Consider the following 14645-nt stretch of genomic DNA (forward strand, 5'->3'; position numbering starts at 1 on the left):
TGTTTGAGTCAAACACTTGAAAGCTTAGAAGACCAAATTCGGGTTGGAATTTGGGTGTTATTGTTTTTGAGAAGTTTTCGGAGAAAATTCTTGCGGTTGTGCTAGCTCCTCGGGAAAGCTAGAGGCATTCGGTTCTTGTAAGCACCCGCAAGACTTACAAGTTGTAATCTTTTAAAGATTAGTCTAACCTTCAAGTAATTGCTTGAGGAGAAGTGGAGTAGGGCCGGACCGTGGACAAATCCGGACCGAACCACTATAAACGGGTTCTATCTCTCTATTTTGATTGCATACTTATTGTTTGCATATATTGTTAGAGATAAATTTTTATTGGTAATTATTACTAGCAATCCTATTCACCCCCCCTCTAGGTTGCATAATTTGGGTAACAACTACAAAATCATGTGATTGATTATGTTAGCTTTTTGCATTGTTGTGTGGTTCACGAAGAACAATGTAACTGTTCCGAACATGAGGATCACGAAATACCTGCCTTAGTTAATGTGTAGAAACCATTGCTGTATGTGTCTCCAGCTATGTTTACCGCTGTTGTGGATGGTCTGAAGACTCTGAAGTTAGTCTTTTGATCTTTGATTATTAAGAAGATGTACATGCTGCACTTTGGAGTCATTTTTTACCAGCTGAAGTGTGTAGTACAATGAAGGTAACAGGTTAAGTAGAAGGCCAGAACATGTGGGACTGTTAACTAGAAGTCTTTGGAATGATATAGATTCGATATCAAAGTGTGAAAAAACTTATTTTACCTAACGACTAAACAAACAGAGAATTTGATGCACCGCAATGTTCAGCTTCAACTTGCAATTTTCCAGAGTGAAAACGAAGGACTCAAGCATGCTCACTCAAGATAACATTTGTATCCATTTCTCTCCAGTTTGAAATGGGAGATACATATAACCAAGAGTTAAATGAGGAGATGGAAAACAAGTAAATTGTGCGTCAAGTTTGTATCAAAGACGGACATCCTTAACTGCTCAATATCCTCGTACCCATGCCTTAAGACTCTTAACTACTTAACTGCTTCACTCTATACAACTTGAATAGATCAGGAGCTTCTTCAAAAAATTACTCCCTCCGTCCTAATTTAATTGTCCTTTTTGGGAGATCATGCCACTTTTCAATTGATTATATCTTCTAATTTATAATGTTTTATGTGATTTCGAAAATATTGTATTATAGAACTAATCGAGATTTATCAAACAAGATCCATATTTGATATGAAATTCATTACGGATTTAAAGATATAACTCATTTTTAAGCCGGTTAGAATAGAACGTGGGACAATTAAATTGGGACGAAGGGAGTACATAAACTACTACAGATGTTGAAGACACAATTTACATAAACCAAGTCCAAATATAAGACAAAAAAATCACAAGATCTTCCAAATCCTCACTACCTCTATATCCGCACATCATCATCTTCGCACGAGTCTTTTCCCCATCGTGAAACACGAATAGGTACATTAATATGAAGAAAAGAACTAAAATTTAAACGATTAAATAATCTATGTTGCATAGAATTTGGTGGGAGTTTGGAATCTAGATAGCAAACCCGAGCGAAGAAGGCCTCCACATTGGAAATAGATTGAAATGAGTAACCCATGGGCCCCAATCACCATGAAATCTGCATTTCTCTTGAAGCAAACAAATTCCAGCAAACTATACCATATGCCACAAAGCACAATTTTCTTTTCACACAAACAAATTGACTAGATTAATGAGTATTTCAGCCTTCAAAAAGAAAAAAGAGATCAATCAAATGCTAAAAGTAATCAAAAGAGACAAAAAAAATAAAATAAACTGGTATACTAAATGAAAATAAGAATTGGAGTTCCAAATGAATTTAATTTCCTTCAAAAGACTCTTCACATTTCAACCAATTTGTTCAAGAAACAAAGAAGAATTACCATTAGCAAAACTACAACTCAATTCTACAGATGAAATTCCTCTCCAAATCTCAATCAGCGGCCTAAACAAAACAAAAACCCTCCTTCGAATGTGTTGTGAGAACAAGAAAAAAAAAAGAGTTTTGACAGCATGTGAAAAATAGAAGTTTAGAGGGGTCAACCAATTTGCAAATGATATCTAATAATATATATATATATATATATATATATATATATATAGAGAGAGAGAGAGAGAGAGAGAGAGAGAGATACCTTGGTGGTGGTGGTCGAAACAAGGGAGTTGGATCGATGCTTCGATCTTGTTCTTCCATTTCTTCTTCGTCATTCGTTCTTCTCTCTCTCTCTCTCTCTCTCTCTCTCTCTCTCTCTCTCTCTCTCTCTCGTGAATGAAAGGGGAAAATTAAAATTAGTGCATTCAAACCCTAATCGAAATCGGAATTAGAGAAAAAGTATATTAATTTTCTTCGTCGTGGATGTGGTTTCTTCCACCCCAATCGAGTAAAAGAAAAAAAACCCCTAATTTTTGAGCTTTCGAATTCAAAACAGAGAGATAGAGATTCGAGATCGAGAGATTAGATATATATATATATATATATATATATATATATATATATATATACCTTGTTCCTTAGGGTTCTTCTTCTTCGTCGTTGTCGTCGTCGTCGTCGTCTCTCTCTCTCTCTCTCTCTCTCTCTCTCTCTCTCTCTCTCTCTCAACGTGAAATAAAAAGAAAGGGAAAGGGATCCGTTTGTGCTTAACCCATGACTAGGGCTGTAAATGAACTGAGCCATTCGCAAACTGTTCGAGGCTCAGTTCGGTAAGAGCTCGTTCGAGTTCGATTCGTCTGCTAAACGAACTGAACCTGAACCTCAATTCTAGGCTCGTTCCGTAAATGAGCCGAACCTGAGCCTAACGGTATTCGGCTCGGTTAGGTTCGTGAACCTATACTTAAATTTAATTAATAATTCAATAGGGGTCTATTTGTAAATGTAAAAAATTTTAAGGTTGAATATATAATTCAATACTTATTTTTCTCCCAAATTCTATACGATCAATGAGAGAGTTCGGGTTCGCTTGAGTTTAATGAGCTGACGAGCTCAATTCGAGCTTAGATTCGGCTCGGCTCGATTCATTTGAGTTAAACGAGCCAAACTCGAGTCAAGATGTTCAAGTTCGAATCGAACCCGAGCCAAATCCGAGCCGAACTCGAGCCAGACTAGTATCTTACCGAACCCAACCGAGCCGAACCCGAGCCTTGAAAAATTTTAACGAGCCGAACTCGAGCCAAGTTTTTCAGGCTCGAATCGAACTCGAGCCGAACCCGAGCCGAACTCATACCTTAACGAATCCGAGCCAAACTTAACAGGGTTCGGCTCGATTCAGTTCGTTTACAGTCCTACCCATGACCCACGAGATGATTTTACCCGACCCAACCCCTTATTTAACCCGCGTGTTGCCCTTTTCTTTTTGTGGCCGTTGGATCAAATCCAATGGCAAGGAGAGATGGTCCAAACAAAGCATAAATCCAGGATCCTTCATGGGAACCTCTGTGTGTGTGTGTGTGTATATATAGCTAGCTCAGTATTTGAATCTTATATACATAGTTATAAATCTAGACCCTTCATTTCTAAATCCTACAATTAGTAAGTGTTAAGAATTTCTACAAATCTATACCATCAATGTTTTGTTAGCAACGGCTATGATTAATTTCCCAAACACTTACTTATCTAAAAGGAATGATTTTGGACTGATTTTATTTGTTATAGAAGTAGAACTTATATATGGTAGTTGACACAACCATATTGATTTTATATGTTATGGAAGTAAAAGTCATATATGGTACCCATATAAACATGAGCACCTCTACAGCCATTGGATCAGAATTTTAATAATTTACGGCCATTGGATTGAATCAATGATTCCAACCTATTTCACTCATGCCTGTCTACCCAGCAGTTTTCCTCTTCTCCATCTTGTTTCCTCTCTTCCTCCATAGTTAGTTACTCTCTCTCTCTCCACAAAACCCACTCCTTGGTGTACAAAGAAGAGCTCAGCGCCCACTAATCAGCCGAAGAAACTCATGGCTGCATACTTGATATGTTGGCTGCTGTGGGCATGCATGCCCGTTTTCGGAATTTTTGGATTCCGAGACGCGAGGCAAGGGGGCCCGGGTCGAGGGAGCGCGAGCGGGGAAGCAAGCGCTCGCAAAATACAGAGTCGCCACTCGGGTTTTAAAGGTTCGACACCCGAGGAACCGTATTTCGAAGCACTTGCCGCGCTGTTTGATTTGAAAAAGTTAAGGAACTGATCCGTCATAACCATATCTGGGTTCGGGAGCCAGGTTACGAGAGGGGAAGGGTTTTATGGCACCCCTCTCGCCCAATCCGGAGATCGGTCTCTACTTAGGCATTTGCGAAAGATGTTTGTTTGCGATTCTGTTTCATTAATCAATTTTTAGCCATTTAGGGCGGGGGAACAGTTTAAGGGGATTAAAACTGTAACATGTTTGCAGGATGTGATAAGATATGGCATGGGTTAGTGAGATGACAAGCAATAAATGGAATGAAGTTCAAAACGTTGATCATATATCAAAACAGCGCTGTGTATGATTTTGGCACAAACGAACAGCCAGCTTGCATGCGTGAGTTCATCCGCATGCAAGCAAACCATCGCGCGACATAACCATATACTCGCGCGAGTATTGACGCTTTACCAATAGTTTGAATTTCACCCCCTTCTGGGCTCTGGAAGGACCAGTGCTCACCCAGGTGCAAACCAAGCAGTTTATGGGTACTTGAAAGTAAACAATATTACAGCCAACGGATGAAAATATTATGAAAATGCAACCCCTAAACAGTGGGGGTGTCTAAACAGAGGTCAAGGCCAGGTTGCTCATGCAAGGGCAGTCCCTGAAAGACAGAGAACCATCGCGCGACAGAGTGAGACAGCCGCGCGATTGTTCAGACTGGACTTCCAGGAATTGCTTTGCATACTTAGGGCTCTGAGACACGTTCAGGGGCATCCTAAGAGCATTCCAAACCAAAAGGAGCTTTAAACTAAGCTAAAGAATGATTTTCAACATGCAAAACAGTGAGCTGATACTTTTTGAAAGACTTGAAAAATGAACAAAAAACACAACAAGTAACTCAAAGACCAGGATCCCTTCCCCACGTGGTCCAATCTCACGCAGACAGAATTGTCGCGCGAGCATACGGGACCATCGCGCGAGGGTTTCCCAGCTAACAGTTCTTGAAACTCTGCCGGCTTTAGGGCCAGAACTGGTATCGATTACCAGCCTTGACCCTGCCAGCCCCCCTCAGGGGTTCGAACAGTGAGCAGAAAGATATTATACCTTTGCTTGAGTGTCTTGGAGATGGCTTGAATGATGAGATGGTGAGATTTGGAGGGTGATTATGTGGGAGTGAGTGGTGTGAGATGTTTGTGCTTGAGTTTGCCTTCTTCTTTCTTGGAGAGAGCTTGGTAACCCTTTGCAAGGATGCATGGGGGGGGGGGGGTATTTATAGAAAGAAGGGGTTAGTGGATGGCTAACCAAGGCCTTGTAACCAGCCGACAATGCTGGTTACAAATGCTTGGTGGAGGAGTGGGTGGCAAAGGTGATGGGAGAATGGGGGGTGAGGTGGTGCAAGGGGAGCCCCCCCAGAACGTTGTTCAGCCGAGAAAACGGGGTCACATAGGCCTGTAGCCCCCTGACCACCACGCAATCTGGGTGAAAATGACAGGTGTTGACCATCGCGCGATGAAGTGAGAGCATCGCGCGAGGGTCCAGCCAACCCCACGATGGTCAATGGTCAAAGCTTTGACTTTGACCACCACCTGGCAAATGAACCATCGCGCGAGGGTTCCAGTATGTCGCGCGACATTCAAACCAAGGTCCAGGTTCTGATTAAAGGTTTTAGGGCTAAGGATGGGTTCCTCACATGCCAAACTCAAGCCATTCCAAGTTCTCGAGACTGTTTTCGACCTGATTCATCATCGGGGAATCAAGAAACCGAAGAACAAAGTAAAACGATCGGAAAGACAGATCGGGGTGTCTACAGTAGTCCCTCTTTGACGGCACGCGGAGCACCATTGGCTGGTACGGGTAACGTCAAAGATTTCTAGACACCCATCTAATCCACCCAAAAGCCGATTTAAACGAAAAGTGCTAGTAAGTATATACAAATACCGTGCACCAACGGATTGGGGAGCAGATTGATTGCTGATCCGAATTTGGACGGATAGATCGTCGTTGATTCGAAATTGGACGGATGGATCGTCTCTGATTTGATAATTGGACGGATGGATCGTCGCTGATTTGATAATTGGACGGATGGATCGTCGCTGATTGAAAATCGGACGGATGGATCGTCGCTGATTGAAAATCGGACGGATGGATCGTCGCTGATTGAAATTCGGACGGATGGATCGTCGCTGATTGATAATGGGACGGATGGATCGTCACTGATCGATAATTGGACGGATGGATCGTCGCTGATCGATAATTGGACGGATGGATCGTCGCTGATTGAAATTGGACGGATGGATCGTCGCTGATTGATAATTGGACGGATAGATCGTCGCTGATTGAAATTCGGACGGATGGATCGTCGCTGATTGATAATGGGACGGATGGATCGTCGCTGATCGATAATTGGACGGATGGATCGTCGCTGATCGATAATTGGACGGATGGATCGTCGCTGATTGATAATCGGACGGATGGATCGTCGCTGATTGAAAATCGGACGGATGGATCGTCGCTGATTGAAATCAGACGGATGGATCGTCGCTGATTGATAATCGGACGGATGGATCGTCGCTGATTGAAAATCGGACGGATGGATCGTCGCTGATTGATAATTGGACAGATGGATCGTCGCTGATTGAAATTGGACGGATGGATCGTCGCTGATTGAAAATTGGACGGATGGATCGTCGCTGATTTGATAATTGGACGGATGGATCGTCGCTGATTGATAATTGGACAGATGGATCGTCGCTGATTTGATAATTGGACGGATGGATCGTCGCTGATTGAAAATCGGACGGATGGATCGTCGCTGATTTTGGTGCGGGCGGACCACTGCTGGGGATATATAAATGTGTTTCGGGTTTTAAAAAGACATTGACTCGTGATAATCCTCAAAATCGTTGTGGGGCCTAGGCGAAAACCCGTGTGCTTTGAACGGACGGATAAACAGGATCGGGCTTGTCCAGAAGTTGGATTAGGCCTAAGGCCCACTTGAATCATCGCGCAACAGAGCCAGACCATCGCGCGATGGTCGCGTGCCAGGACTTCGGTCTAGGAATGGCCCAAACCCGGCCCAAACTGTTCCACGCTTTTAAACTTCCCGGGGACGTTACAGAAGCAGTTCTCAGTGGTTTCGAAATCCTACAACCCCTCACCACTCTCAAACTTCTCCAAGCCCTCAACTCAAAACCTTTGATTCCTTGACCAAAAACCGACAAACCCACGCCCAAACACGCACCCATGGCGGATCATAGCAATGGTGACGGTGGAGAAGAAGGGGTTGATCGTCCGGAGGACGAGGGAGGACCCACGGAGGCCATTACAGGAGATCAGGCGCAGGCGGAGACGACTGCTGGTACTGGCACGACAACCACAGGCGGCGGCGATGGAGTTCAGGGCCGCGAAGAGGAGGCGGTTGGCGATGAGAATCGTCGCGCGACGCAGTCAGACCGTCACGCGACAGTGGAGGTCGGGGCCGCGAGCCCTGGAGTCGTGCAATTGGACCCGAGTGAGGCCGTGAGTGGCTCGGTAGTAGTTGGCGGCACTCTCGAGGGTGTAAGCAGTGGAGGTACCGAGGGTGGTGGCGATGGGCCAAGCGAGACTCCGCCAAGGGATCCGGCGAAGGGTAAGGGCGTGGCGGCCGAGGAGAAGGAAGCCACGGAGATTCCTGAGGAGGAGGTACTGTTTCGGCCGGGGGCCACGTCATCGGGCCACAGGCCGATCACGAGACAGGATCTTGCGGAGTTCCTGAGTGACGAGAGATTAGCCCGGCTTCTAGAAGAGGATCCCATGATTGGGGCTGCCGTGTTGGAGGCTCGAGAGGAGCGAAAGCGGGAGATAGCCGCTTCAGAGGCTACGGCGAGGGCCGAGAGGGCGAGGGCCGCCGAGGAGGAGGTTTTGAGGGACGCGGAGGCCGAGGAGCGGGTTGGAGCGAGGGGGCAGGGACCCAGAGTGACAGCAGTGTCAGAGGCGGAGGGCTTGACTCGTGCTCCGTTTTCAGCAGAGGGATACAGGTCACCGGTTCCACACCTGTTTGTGCCGTCAGGTTTTGCGGCATACAAGCCACGGCAAGCGGAGTACGACCCCGAGCTCGTTCTGAGAGACCCCGACACCCACATTTCGAGCAGTTGGGCTAAGGTAAATTTCTGAAAATCCCTCATTTACTTTTGTGATTGCCATTTTAATACAACGCATGCCGCTTACGTACCGAGAAACATAGGATGATCCTTTGAAGTAGATACAAATAGTGACACTATAGTTTCACGTTGGATGCCATGCATGAGACATAATAACTTGAACCAACCATCTGCTGCCAAGTTGTATTGATTACCTAGAACTTGAGAATGAAAGCCTCGCATGCTGATATATTTCCTGTTGCTTGTTTCCGTGTCTAATGCAGGATAGAGCGAGACAGAGGGACATCCGGGGTTTCGGAGGCGCCTGTAGCTCCTTGGCGTTGTACCAGGGTTTGCCGGAGAGGGTGAGGCAATTGGTGGATATGGCAGGCTTTGGGGAGTTCATACAGACCTTGACCCGGGCCAGAAACGACCACGCGATCTTGGTTGCGCTTGCAGAGAGATGGAGAGATGCCACCAACACTTTCCACCTACCGCTCGGGGAGATGACAGTGACGCCTACTGACTTCGCGGCGATTACTGGTTTGAGGGTTGGAGGCGACCCTATCCCGTTTGACTCGGGCATTCAGGAGGACGAGGCGGCCCTGGAGTGGTTCTTGGGAGAGGTGCCCAAGGTTGAGGAGGGGATGGCGAGATATGGGCAGTTTACCCGGTACCTTGCAAAGGAGGTGGCGACAGAGCAAGAGGCGGAGCAGATGGCTCGGGCTTACTTGCTGTACCTTTTTGGTGCCACCCTGTATCCAAACAGGCGAAGCAAGGTCCACCTATCGTACCTGCCTGCACTGAGGGATCTGAGGACGGCCTCACGTTTTGACTGGGGAGGAGCTGCGCTTGGCGCGGCCTATGGTTTCATGGGAGACTCGTCGAGGACCGAGATGAGCACAGCTGAATACTGGCGGATTTGGGAGGTATGATCAAAATTGAGTAAAGCACATTTTCCATTATGTACTTATCTGTTTGAATACATAAACTGCTTAAATATATTCCTGCATTGTACTAATGATTTGAACCTTGATAACTGCGCAGCTCTGGGCCTATGAAGTTCTGAACATGTGCCGTCCAGTGACAAAGAGCCTGGACCTGGGGATCCTCCCACGTGCTCATATCTGGAGCAAAAAGAATATGGGAGAGAAAAGAGGGCGAGGCGACCTGAACGGCTTCAGGGTATACCTAGACGAACTCCGACCCTCACAGGTATGACACGACTTCATCAAATATAAATATGCGTCCCCTATATTGCTTTAATGCTGTCGCTGACCGACGTTTGCATTGCTTGCTTGCGCAGGTAGAGTGGGATCCTTGGAAAGTGGCAGAGTCAGAGCCTGAGTACTTGGCCAGGAGCAGGGCCGTGACGGCGAGCAGAGTGCTGCTGGAGTCGGCTTTTGGTTGGCAGTGGTACTTGGGTGACCGAGTGACACGCCAGTCGCTTGGCCACGCAGGGTTCCAGGTGCCCGGACCGCTTCCACCACGGGCCTCACACACAGGGGAGTACACGTTGGCCGAGCTAGAGATCCTCACACGGCCCGACACTGACTTGACACGCTATCTGCGTCCCGGCATGGACTACGCAGTTTACCAGAGAGAGCGCTTGGCGGGGCCGTTGAGAGTACGAGAGTTCAGGGAGGTCCGGAGTCAGGCCCGGGGAGCTGCTGAGGAGAGGAGGGCCGTCGCTGCGAGGCAGAGCAGTGGCGAGAGTCACGCGAGGCGGGGTCCGAGTGGACCTGTGAGAGGTGGGCCACCAGAGTTGACATGGCGTATAGCCGTGGTGGATTCTCAGGGCAATCCGGCCGAGCTACACCTAGTTCCTGCCAAAGTTGAGCCAGCGCCCGTCACTGTGTCGGTAAGGCATTGTACCCTTCATTATTGTACTTCCATAAAGCCTTGAGATATTGTTCCATTACTTATGCTCAAGTTATTCTTGCAGGTGCCCAATGAGTGGGCGAACGAGGCCGTTCGGCGTATGCTTGCACTGGAGAACGTGATAAGGCGGGCGGCAAGTGGCCTGCCTTTGGACTTGCACTATCCATCACCGGCAGCTCAGAGATCTCAGGTATATACCCTTCAGAGAAACGATACATTCCTGCATTCGATACTTGACATATGCATGCTTTGCTCGATACATAATGTACTTTAATTGCCGTCAACTTTGAAATAGATTGTACCTGCTTGCAAACATACAACATATAGAATGTATACTAAATGTGCAAAATTTTTACAATGTAGACACAGGGACAGGCGGCTCCTAGGAGGAAGAGCGCGAGAGAGCCTCCACAGAAGAAGCTAGCAAGCAGGACTCCCGCTCCTCCACCTACTACTAGACCACAGACGCGGGGCGTACAGCCACCCGTCGCGAGTGAGGAGGCGGCCCGAGAGGCTGTGGCGCGCGCAGAGGAGAGGTATCAGTTGAAGATGCGCTAGAGGCCCTCGCAAGATGAGCCGGTCCGCAAGAAGCGGCTGATCCTGCCCGAGGATTCCGAGGAAGAAGAGGAGGAGGAGGGAGAAGAAGAAGAGGAGGACGAGGAGGCGCCTGACAGCAGTGGTTCAGACGACTCGGCCGATGACCCTGGTTTTAGACAAGATCCTAGAGAGGGAGACGACGACGACGACGACGACGGGGATGGTGACTGGTTCGGGGAGGACTGAGGGCTACTAAGAAGCTTCACTTGTCTCTCCGCATCTTTGATTTTTGCTTTTGGGCCTGCGTGTCCGCGTAGATAGATGAAAGGCCGGAGTGCCTTAGTTGATACATGATACATGTTTTTGGGGCCTGGGTGCCTTTTTGATTTGATGGGCGAGTATGCCCGAGCTGACATGATGACTTTTGACCGGCCGAAGCGCCGCATGCACAGTAGTATTCCTTGTTTCGACATGGATAGATATGGATTAGCTATAAAATTTGCATTTTCAGTTCATTTTACTCTTGCAATGATCTTAGAATAAATAAACGCTTGCCACTAATACCATGCTTGCATTGATAATGTACCGAGACTGTTCACAAACGCACACACACGCACACACATGATTGACTCGGAGAAAAACAAAAATGTACCCCAGGATACGGTTAGGATACGAGGATACGAAATATTGGACATTCAAAAGCCAAAACCCAGAATATTCTAACTTGGATAAAAGAACACCTTCATGAGGTCATGAATACACAAAATGACCCAAGAGAGCCGAGGGACTCGAGGAATACCTCCCGAAATGCAAAATTGCCCAAAATCCTTACGAAGGACACAAAAGGGACACGAGATGGGAAAACAAGACTCTATTATGCCCCGGACTGAAACCGACACCTCCGTACAGTCACAAAAGGTCACCATGACCTGTACGGCCTGAGAGAAAAGGACACGACCCTCCGGAACGAGTTTCGACCTTCCGAAACACACATTTGGCCTTGAAACGAGCCACCGAGGGTTCAAAAACCTCGTTAAACGTGATATCTCGAACCCGATGCTTGGATATGGTTGCATATGCTCACATTGACTTTCCGGAACCACAAAAGTTGCAAAAGTACCCTTGGAATAGGATGCGACCAAAATTGGACAGTAGCTGGTGAAATCTGTCAAAATGCAAGCTGAACCATCGCGCGAGGGAGTGAGAATGTCGCGCGATGGTGTGGATGGTGCTCTCTCGCGCGATGGACTGAGACCATCGCGCGATGGTTGGGCCGTGTCAGGCCACCTTTATTTGACCATCACAGACTTTTGGACGTCCAAGCCTCGTCATCAACCTTTAACTGCTCAGAGTACTTCAGGGGGGGGCAATGCAGAGATGCCCTCACTTTGGAGAAGAAAACGCCACATGGCATGGACGTTTATACTGGGAAGAGACGACACTCTATGCATTCTGCCTATAAAGAGGCCAATATTCTGCAAATGAAAGGCATTCCTCCCATAGTTTGAAAGTCCCACAAGGAAGCAGAATGGCAAATAATCTTCCGGCCTTGATTAGCCCTTGGCTCACGGCCTTTGTCGCTGGAGATTGGTTGTCATTTCGGTTTCACGGGCTGGCCGCATTCCGTTTCCTTCGCAATGTGAGGGTCCGTCCAGAGTTTCTGAGGGCAGCCCTACAATTCTGGGACCCAGAGGTTCACGTATTCAGGTTTGGGATTAACGAGCTGTGCCCAACCGTGGAGGAATTCCAAGCATACCTCCAAGGAGTTGCCTCGAGCGTGATTGTCGTGCCGCCTTATAGGAAGAGCATGTCAAAGCTGTTACAGTCAAGTCTTGATATTACTAGAGGGGCGGCCGAAAGTTTGCTAACTGGAGGGCAAATCAACATCATGCGCCTAATGGAGTGGTATGGGCCAGAAGGGGACGTAGAGAACATAACCGCGCAGGCTTGACGTCGATTTGCCCTGGCAATTGGCGTGCTGGCTGCTTATTTACTGGTGTCTCCAAATGGGCAAGTCAACCCCATGTTGGTGAGCGTCGCCGCTCAAATGGGTGCTCGGAGAAATGTGGTACCACTGGTTCTGGCAGAGACACTCATAGGTTTGGATTTGGTTTCTTCAGGCCAAACAGACGTGTTCGGCGGTAGTCCACTACTACTACAGGTTAGCTAAGTTCTCACTCAGCTCTCCTTTTTTCGGCTTTCACACGTTCTGTTTTTACCTCATCTCTCAGCTAAGGCTATATCGAAGCTCCTTACTTGTCTTTTCTCTCAAGCTTTATGTGACTTCTCACTTGTTTTTCCACTCATGCAGCTCTGGTTATCTGACAAATTGGGATTGCTCACAGCACCGGAAGCAAATTGGCCTCATCTGCCCGGCTGAATGCACCAACGGGGTATGATCTATCCGGAAATGTCTGTGAACCAATGGTGCGCATTTATGAGAGAAATGCGGCCGAACGAGGTCACATGGCAGCATGAAGCTTTAAACATTCCGGACATGGCGCTGAGTTCTGCAGGGTTCGAGAGAGTAGTGATAGCTGGGCTGACCGCTTTCACATTCTACATCCCCGGACGCATCCTTCGTCAGCTAGGAATGAGCCAAGGACTCCACCGAGCTGGGACTGAAGATTTCCAAGTCCCTGCTTTCACTGCCCAGAATCTGAGAGGGTATGAGCACGACTGGGGCCTGCGGCAACTCATAGGAGCTGACCCAGACTTCAGCACGGAACTTACGCACCGATATCAAACATGGCTAAGAAGGGAAATCGCAAGCAGGCAAAACAACAATTGACTTCTGACGAATCCTGATGATCTAGAATAAACCGTGAGCCTGTTAAGGCCTCGAGCACTTTATTCTATTTTTATGCTTTAATCTTTTTAAGACTGCTCAGCCTGTGTAATAGAAGTTATAATTTGAATAAAGATGAAAGTTCGAGAGTTGTCCCCTTTTGATCCAAGTGTTGAACCGCCGTGTCCCCCAAGTATCGGGTCGATTCCTGGTAATGGGAAACCATGGATCAAGTTGAAGGATTGTGACCGAATCTCACGGAGAGATTGCCTACGTATCCCTTTTCAGGGAATCAGGTCAGCACGTAGTTCCAGCCAAGGTTCACTCGAGTATTTTAACTCTCCTTTTGCGCTCTAAATTTTGCCTAGTGCTGCCACTTCGGGTTTTCAGCCTAGCGAGCTTTGATTGATGCCTATTTATTTTTGCCTAAACCGCCTTCTCAGGTTTTCGGTCTAGCAGGCTTGCTCTAATTTTTGCTTGGAACCGCCCACCCTTGTGGTTTTCGGCCCAACGAGCTTCTCTCAGGGATAGTATCGTTTGAGTTGATCCAGGTTAACCAGAGAGCTGAATTCGTTGCCGTCAAGATCAATGAGCTGAGCTGCTCCCCCAGAAAGGATGGTTTTGATGATGTAAGGTCCGGAACGTTTGGGCCGAAACTTGCCACGGGGGTCAAAAACTGGTGCCCGAATCTCTTTCGTAACCATGTCCCCTTCGACCAAGTCTCTAGACTTCACTTTTTTGTTGAACGCCCGGGCAATTCTCCGCTGATACCCCTGAACGTGATACAGGGCCCGAAGCCTCCTTTCATCAAAAAGCATGAGTTCAACGAATCTCCCACTGAGCCATTCAGATTCCGAAAGTTCCGATTCTACCATAATCCTTTAAGATGGCACCTCAAGCTCTATAGGGAGAACTGCTTCCATCCCGTAGACCAAGGAATAGGGGGTTGCCCCCGTTGATGTTCGAATCGATGTTCGATAACCCCAAAGAGCTAAAGGCAGTTGCTCGTGCCAGTCCCTGGCGGACTCTGCAGACTTCTTGATGATTGTCTCGACATTTTTGTTGGCCGCTTCAACCGCACCATTTGTTTGGGGACGATAGACCGTTGAGTGATGGACTTGGATCTTGAATTCTTCGAAGAGCTCCAGG

Source organism: Rhododendron vialii, chromosome 6a (genome assembly GCF_030253575.1).
Source record: "Rhododendron vialii isolate Sample 1 chromosome 6a, ASM3025357v1".
NCBI lineage: Eukaryota > Viridiplantae > Streptophyta > Magnoliopsida > Ericales > Ericaceae > Rhododendron > Rhododendron vialii.